The sequence below is a fragment of the Manis javanica genome, chromosome 11 (genome assembly GCF_040802235.1).
Source record: "Manis javanica isolate MJ-LG chromosome 11, MJ_LKY, whole genome shotgun sequence".
Lineage (NCBI taxonomy): Eukaryota > Metazoa > Chordata > Mammalia > Pholidota > Manidae > Manis > Manis javanica.
This window is the reverse complement of record NC_133166.1, coordinates 118244446-118253038: the sequence shown is the minus strand read 5'-3', so window position 1 is coordinate 118253038 and position 8593 is coordinate 118244446. Positions and strand designations below refer to the sequence as shown.

The 8593-nt window shown below is 45.5% G+C and overlaps 1 protein-coding gene across 8 annotated transcripts in view; it reads left to right on the top strand.

Moving 5' to 3' along the window:
* Window positions 1–334: 334 nt before the first annotated feature.
* The window catches only part of INCENP (inner centromere protein), a 34044-nt gene continuing 25785 nt past the window's right edge, over window positions 335–8593 (top strand). For 3 of the 8 annotated variants that reach the window (XM_073217656.1, XM_073217654.1, XM_073217655.1), the window contains exon 1: window positions 5633–5777. The gene's annotated coding sequence lies outside the window, so the exon portion shown is untranslated. Of the gene's footprint in view, window positions 519–5631; window positions 5778–8593 lie in introns of those variants that run through there. The other 5 variants (XM_073217651.1, XM_073217650.1, XM_073217653.1 and 2 more) reach the window with 5 other exon arrangements.

The window sequence follows — 8593 nt, the reverse complement described above, 5'->3', positions numbered from 1 at the left end:
AAAGATGTGTGCCATATTTCACAATATAAATTTGTTAAAGAAGACCCCATTCAAGATAAGATGAGGTGTCTGAGAGAACGCAGGACCTGCGCGCAGGGGCATCCACCTCCCCCAGCATGTACCTCCCACCAGCTCTAGGAGCCGGGCTAAAGAGGCCCCACGCTCAAAAAAGCAAGGCTTCGACCCCCAAGGTTCAGGCGAGTGGATAGGTCTCCCGTGCATACAGGGCCACCTTGACCTGGGCAAGCTCTCTCCCGCGCTCCACCTGCGAAGCCAACCTGCGGTCGCCGGCGCCTGCGCAAGCGTGCCCGCCACAGACCAGGCTGCGCATGCGCCCTCTGGTCCGCGCGGGGTGTCGCTAGAGCAAGGGAGCAGCTGCCCGGTGGGAAAGGACCCTGGGGCAGGGACTGCAGCCAAGTGCTCTTCTGAGTGAGTTGCTGGTTTCTAGACGGGCACCCATGTTTAGTTCCAGAAACGTGCCAGCGCAGGGGTCTGCCAACTTCTGTAAAAGGCTGACGGTAATTACTGTACTTAAGACTTTGTGGGCCAAGGGGCAAACTCTTAAGATATTTTGGAGTTTCGTAGATAACAAGGGAGGAAACAAATAGCTACATTTTTCTAATTGACGAAATTCAAAATATGTTAAAAAAAATAATTGAATATAATTTTATTTCAGACTAGGTTTACTAATGTTACTGAACCCCCAAATCTGATTCATAAGCCTGATGCACAACAAACCAATCTGACTCACTGGGATTGAAGCAGAGAAAGCTTCGTTATTAGAGGGTAGCCCACCAAAAAAGCAGGGAAACATTCCCAAATCTGCCTTGCCTGGTTGAGTCGAGCAGCAGGTTATATACGATTAGCAAAGGAATGTGAAAGTTAGGGCAGAAACTAGAGAGACCTCGAAACTTCTAGGAGTTTTGCATTGATTTTGGTTTCCTGGTATCATCTGGGGGTCCTGGAGTATTTCATGTTTATCCTAGAGTATTTTGTGTTAAAACTGGTGTGTTTTATATTGAACTATTGGTTCTGCAACACAGTTTGTCAACCGTTTCTAGTAATCAGCTGTAGGGAAGAGACAGAAAGGATAAGATTCCCGCAAAGCAGTGAAGGAATGTTAAGCATTTGGGGCTACTCTAGAGGGAGAGGGGTAGGCAGATAAAGAAACATGTGTCCGGGTTCCCTAATAACAATGATTTTCTGCTTGGGGAGTGAGGGTTGGTAGTGGAGGATAACATTTCCCTAAATGTGGCTCAAAGTTAATGTTCCCTCCCATTAGAATCGATTTCAGTGTGCGTCTGTTAATGCAGATCTACAGTGAGATTTTTACCCACTTGGTTTTGAAGTATTTTATTTTTTTGACAAAAAAAATATTTTCATTTCATTTATAATCCCAATGACTTACTAACGGGGTGTGCCTGTTGGGTACTGCACGACTTTTCCAACCTTGGAATCAGATTGGACATCACCCACCCTCATTTCCTGTCCATTGATTTTTGTTGTTGTTGTTATCATTAATCTACAATTACATGAAGAACATTATGTTTACTAGGGTCCCCCCTTCACCAAGTCCCCCCTGCAAACCCCATTACAGTCACTGTCCATCAGTGTAGTAAGATGTAGAATCACTACTTGTCTTCTCTGTGTTGCACAGCCCTCCCCATGCCCCCCATGGGGCATAATGCCACATTATACATGCTAATCGTAACACCCCCTTTCTTTTTCCCCACCCTTATCCCTCCCTTCCTTCCCATCCTCCCCAGTCCCTTTCCCTTTGGTGACTGTTAGTCCATTCTTGGGTTCTGTGATTCTGCTGCTGTTTTGTTCCTTCAGTTTTTCTTTGTTCTTATACTCCACATATGAGTGAAATCATTTGGTATTTGTCTTTCTCCACCTGGCTTATTTCACTGGGCATAATACCCTCTAGCTCCATCCATGTTGTTGCAAATGGTAGGATTTGTTTTCTTCTTATGGCTGAGTAATATTCCAGTGTGTATATGTACCACCTCTTCTTTATCCATTCATCTACTGATGGACACTTAGGTTGCTTCCATTTCTTGGCTATTGTAAATAGTGCTGCGATAAACATAGGCGTGCATTTGTCTTTTTCAGACTGGGCTGCTGCATTCTTAGGGTAAATTCCTAGGAGTGGAATTCCTGGGTCAAACGGTATTTCTATTTTGAGCTTTTTGAGGAACCTCCATACTGCTTTCTGTAGTGGTTGAACTAATTTACATTCCCACCAGCAGTGTATGAGGGTTCCCCTTTCTCCACAACCTCGCCAACATTTGTTGTTGTTTGTCTTTTGAATGGTAGCCATCCTTACTGGTGTGAGGTGATATCTCATTGTGGTTTTAATTTGCATTTCCCTGATAACTAGTGATGTGGAGCATCTTTTCATGTGTCTGTTGGCCATCTGAATTTCTTTGGAGAACTGTCCGTTCAGCTCCTCTGCCCATTTTTTAATTGGATTATTTGCTTTTTGTTTGTTGAGGTGTGTGAGCTCTTTATATATTTTGGATGTCAAGCCTTTATCGGATCTGTCATTTATGAATATATTCTCCCATACTGTAGGGTATGTTTTTGTTCTATTGATGGTGTCCTTTGCTGTACAGAAGCTTTTCAGCTTGATGTAGTCCCACTTGTTCATTTTTGCTTTTGTTTCCCTTGCCCGGGGAGATATGTTCATGAAGAAGTCTCTCATGTTTATGTCCAAGAGATTTTTGCCTATGTTTTTTTCTAAGAGTTTTATGGTTTCATGACTTACATTCAAGTCTTTGATCCATTTAGAATTTACTTTTGTGTATGGGGTTAGACAGTGATCCAGTTTCATTCTCTTACATGTAGCTGTCCAGTTTTGCCAGCACCATCTGTTGAAGAGACTGTCATTTCCCCATTGTATGTCCATGGCTCCTTTATCATATATTAATTGACCATATATGTTTGGGTTAATGTCTGGAGTCTCTATTCTGTTCCACTGGTCTGTGGCTCTGTTCTTGTGCCAGTACCAAATTGTCTTGATTACTGTGGCTTTGTAGTAGAGCTTGAAGTTGGGGAGCGAGATCCCTCCCACCCCCAACTTTATTCTTCCTTCTCAGGATTGCTTTGGCTACTCAGGGTCTTTGGTGTTTCCATATGAATTTTTGTACTATTTGTTCCAGTTCGTTGAAGAATGCTGTTGGTAATTTGATAGGGATTGCATCCAATCTGTATATTGCTTTGGGCAGGATGGCCATTTTGACGATATTAATTCTTCCTAGCCAGGAGCATTGGATGAGTTTCCATTTGTTAGTGTCCTCTTTAATTTCTCTTAAGAGTGTCTTACAGTTTTCAGGGTATAGGTCTTTCACTTCTTTGGTTAGGTTTATTCCTAGGTATTTTATTCTTTTTGATGTAATTGTGAATGGAATTGTTTTCCTGATTTTTTGTATTGGTTCATTGTTAGTGTATAGGAAAGCCACAGATTTCTGTGTGTTAATTTTGTATCCTGCAACTTTGCTGTATTGAAGTATCTTTTCACACAGATGAGTACTTCCAAAAATGATATCAGCCCATGAGCAAGTGTAATGAATTCCTTTTTCTGCAGGCTAGCCTTTGTTATATGAAGGCAGTTAAATAAATCTCTTTTCTCACATCTTCCCTTAAATAATTCTTCCTAAGGAGGAGGCAAGCTCTTTTAGAAGTGTGACATTTGATTCCAGTTCTTCAACTATGATGTCTTGACAGGTTACTTATCCTTCTTTTTCATCAGTTAAAGTAGAGATAATGCCTTATGGCTTGTTGTGAGGAGATAATGGCATGGAAAAGTGCCCAGAACAAGGACTGTCACAGAATGGGCATTCAGGGCAGCTTAGAGATAGGGTCCAGCTTATACTACGGTTGTTCTTGCCTAGGTTGAACTCCAGTAGGTCAGTGTCCAGAGTAAACACAGGCCTCTAGGAATGGGTCCATGGAGTAAGATTTCTCCTCATTTCAGGCCATCCTTCCATGTTCATGCCCCTAAGTTAAGCATGATTTGGGGGGATGAAACTGAGGCAGAGTAGTTTTCTCATCTCTGAGAAAACTAAAGAGAGATTTGAGGCCAACAAAGAATTGGTCTGTGGTGGCTGGAGCAGGGTGGGATGGGGTGGGGAGCAGGGTGGGTGGGTGCCAGTAGTACTGTTCCCCTGGGAAAGGACACAATGGAACTAGAGAAGAACTCAGTCCATTCCATCAAGAGGGATAGAAAGTTCAAAATAAAGCAATGCCACAGAAAAGTAGGAACTAAAGAGATGATCCAGCTGAACTTTATTTTAAATTGTGGTCAAAACATAACACATAACATACAGTTTACCATTTTAACCAATTCCACATCTCTGGAACTTTTAATCTTGCAAAACCAAAACCTGTTTACTGAACAGCCCCCCTTTCTGTCTTCTCAGTCCCTGGCAACCACCACTCAACTTTGTTTCTAAGAATTTGACTGCATTAGATACCTCATATAAAAAGAACCATGCAGTATTTGTCTTTCTGTGAGTAGCTTATTTCACCTAGCATAACGTCCTCAAAGTTCATTCAAGTTGTAGCAGATGACAGGATTTCTTCTCTTTTAAAGGTGGAGTAATATTCCACTTATATATATGCACAATTTGTCAGTTCATCTACTGATGGACAGTTGGGTTGCTTCCACCTCTTAGTTGTTATGAATAATGCTGTAATGAGCATGGAGGTACAAATACCTCTTTGAGATCTAACTGCCTATTTTACAGGTGACCCAACTCTGACTCAGATTAAAGTGACAGTCTAAAGCAGTTTCTCAACCGTGGCAATACTTGCATTTGGGGCTGGATAATTCTTGGGTGGGGGTGGTGTTCTGTGCACCGTAGGGTGTTCAGCAGCATGGCTGGCCTCTACCCAGTAGATGCCAATAGCACCACCATCCTTTATGAAAACAAAAAATCCAAAAGATACTCATACAGCGCCAAATGAACTATCCGTCAGAAGAACGGAGAAGTCAAAACTTCCCCAGTTCAAAACCACTATTCCAAAGAAATACTTGTGTCTAGTATAGGTGGGACCCAGGCTGCTGTCACCCAAGAGATGACAGATGGGAGGGGGTGGGGAGAAAGGGGCTCTACGTAAATACGAACTCCACCGCGATTTGCAAGGCGTATTTTTGTTTGTTCGTTTTATTTCTCAAAAATGACAGAGGTCGGAAGGGCATCATTCCGTCTGGAGGAGAAAACTGAAAAGCGTAAGGCTCTCGGGAAGAGCAAGACCTCTTGCCTACGACCCCGACCGCCCGAGCTGCGCCCCGCAGAGGTCCCTCAAACGCTTCCCACGGCCCGCGGAGGCTTCGCAGTGCATGCTGGGGCTTGTAGTTCTGGTTCTGGCGTGCGAGGTCCTGCCCGCGCACAACCCACCGCGAGCCACTTCCTCTCCCGGCCGTGGGGCAGTCGCTCCCGGAAGCTGAGCAAGTTAAAGTTTAAACGCTTCATTTCCTGGCCTCTTAGTCCCGCAGACTGCTAAAACCAAGTAGCCAGTACGTGGCCCGTATGGCGCTTCCTTTTACCTGATTGGTTTGGAGTTTTACAGTCGCCCGGCCAAACTTGCTAGGGATTGGTCGAGTCTTCAGTTTTGAAAATCGTAGGTTTCGCCCGCGCTGCACCGCCTTATTGCTGCCTCCGAGCAGTGAGCCCAGGAGACCCGGAGCCGAGGGCCTGGGCGGGCCAGGGGCTCTGCTAGGGAGGCCGCTGGACTTGGATCGGAGCAGAACTTAGACGAGGTGAAGTCAAGTAAGTGTGCGCGGGCGGCCGCGGGGCTGAGGGGATAGTTAGCGAGATGTTGCCCATCCCGCCACCTCCGTACCGGGGGCGTGACCCCTCCCCCCCACGCCCCTTGCGGCTTGGGAATGGACGGGTCACTTCCTAAAGTGGCGAGATGACCTGCCTCGGTCCTGGGGCCTGAGATGACTCCCCTCCTCCACCTAGGTCACCACGCTCCTAGAGAATAACCCCGTCTGCTCCCCCTCCCGGTACCTAGCGCCTTGTTTCGAGCCTAGAAGGCCCTTTATTGGCCTGGATGCGCAGGAAACGAACGCACTCCAACCCAGCTGTGTGAAGGATTATGCCAAATGGCATTGCTGACCAGTTAGCCCTCGTTCAACACCTCCCCTACCGCCTGGGCAACGTTTTAAACTGACCATTTCCGGAGGGCAATGCTGCCTCTTTATCTTGTGACGCTCCAAGGTTCTCCGTCAGCGGTTCGGCCTCTGTGGCCTTTCCTGGGGGTGCCCAGAGCCAAAACTTGGCGCCTGCCTACAGAGGCTCAAATCGAGTAGGCTGCATAGCTTGTGATTACAAGCCCAATGTTAAATCCAGGCCCCGCCCCTGATTTCGCCTCGGGTGACTTTAACTTCTCTTTGCCTCAGTTTCCTCATTTGCACGTGGGTATCCTTGAGGTGAGGTGAGTGTTGAATGAGATGGTGCTGCACCCGAGCATGCAGTAGGACTCAGTAAATGGGAGAAGCGTTTATGACTGCCTTTCACTGAGGTGCTGTAGAAGGCTAGGTGCCCAACTTCCTGCACCCCAGAAGAGCAAACATTGCAAAAGAGGGCGGTGGGGCCCCTAGTCTGGTGTATGGTGGGAGGGAAGTAGTGGGAGAGGAAGATGAGTTCCTTTGAACCCTGGTGGGATGTTGGGTGCGCTGGGTTTGTGCACACGTTCTTATACTGGCTGAAGAGGTTTTTCTTGCTCTTCCCAGGAGCTTCATTCTTGGTACACTGATCCTTTCTTTCTCAGGGTCACCTCTCTTCTGACTTACAGTGACCCTTTTTAAATAGCCAAACTGAGGTTGCTAAAAATATACTTCCCCATGGAAACACTTTTTTGCACCTAAGAAGCTCTCACCCACTTTGCCATTTTGAACAAATACTTAAAAAAAATAAAAAAAGATAGCAAGTTGTTGCTTCTGTAGCTCTTCTGAGGACCTTTGTTTGGTTTTGGCTTCCTTAGATAATTTTCTCTTTCCTGGCCTCATACTGGGGTCCTGTACTTTGCCAGGGCTGAGTTCTGGACAGAGAGGATGGGGGAAGTTAGCAGGATGGCAACAAAGAGACTGTGCCCACGACTGGCACACTGCAGACCTGTCTCTGCCCAAAGCCGCTGTGATCCTGCCCTGACTGGTTCTGCCTGTGGCCCCTAGGAGCAGGGCCTTCGAATGAGTATGATGGCATACCCTGATTTGTGTGGAATGAGATCTTTTGGTGTCCCTTTGTGTGAGTGTGTGTGGGTGGGGGTGGTTTAGTGTGACCCATCGTGTGTTTATTTCTAGGTGTAGAGTTAATAGATGGATTTATTCATTCAACAGCTATATCCTTTTGTGCCAGGCACTGTGTCAGGCTCTGTGCACTTTTAACTATGAGCGAGACAGACAAGGGCTTGCCTTCAGGGAGCAAATGTTTACTGGGCAGAAACAGGCAGTAAGCAAACAAATAATCACCCAAGAGGCATGCAGAGAATTGAAATCAATAAATGAAATTGTGGCTGGTAGGCATGTCCTTCCTGAGTTGCTGAGATTGAAGTGATAAGGAGTGAGCTGTACAAAGTAGGAGACACAAGGTTCCAGACAGGGCAGAACTTGCTTGAGGAACAAACACTAGTATACCCTGGAAATCAGGCCCCAAAATGTCCTATGTGGCTGCAACATGGCCTGGTGTTAAGCTCTGTAAGGTGTCGAGGGGTCAAGTGACTTAGGTCATTCCTTCCAGGGGTTACCATTCTAGGTGGGAGGCTGAGCTATGGATGGTTCTTGGTTTTGAAGGTATAAGATCAAGGTGGTGGGTCACTACTGTGGCATGAGAAGTGATCTGTTATGATGGCTGTGGCCATCATCCATTCATTTGTTTTCATTCATTCACCCAGTTAGGATATTTACTGAGCCCCTGTTTTGACTCTAATAGAACATCACTTCCTGCCTGGGGCTTTGGTGGTGATTTTATAACTGAATCTCAAGGATACCTGAGTTGTTAGCTTCTTATTCTTAAGAAGTTAAGAAAAAACTGATTCTGTATTTTCCCCTGCGTGATATTTCTAGGCTAGTTTTCTTTTTCTTTTTTTTATTTCAGTATCATTAATAGACAATTACATGAGCAACATTGTGATTACTAGATTCCCCCCATTATCAAGTCCCCACCACATACCCATTACATTCACTGTCCATTAGTGTAGTAAGATGCTATAGAGTCACTACTTATCTTCTCTGTGCTATACTGCCTTCCCCGTGAGCCCCCCTACATTATGTGTGCTAATCGTAATACCCCTTATTCCTCTTCTCCCTCCCTTCCTACCCACCCTCCTCAGTCCCTTTCCCTTTGGCAACTCGTTAGTCCATTCTTGGGTTCTGTGAGTCTGCTGCTGTTTTGTTCCTTCAGTTTTTGCTTTGTTCTTATGCTCTACAGATGAGTGAAATCATTTGGTATTTGTCATTCTCCGCCTGGCTTATTTCACTGAGCATAGTACCCTCTAGCTCCATCCATGTTGCTGCAGATGGTAGGATTTGTTTTCTTCTTATGGCTGAATAATATTCCATTGTGTATATGTACCACATCTT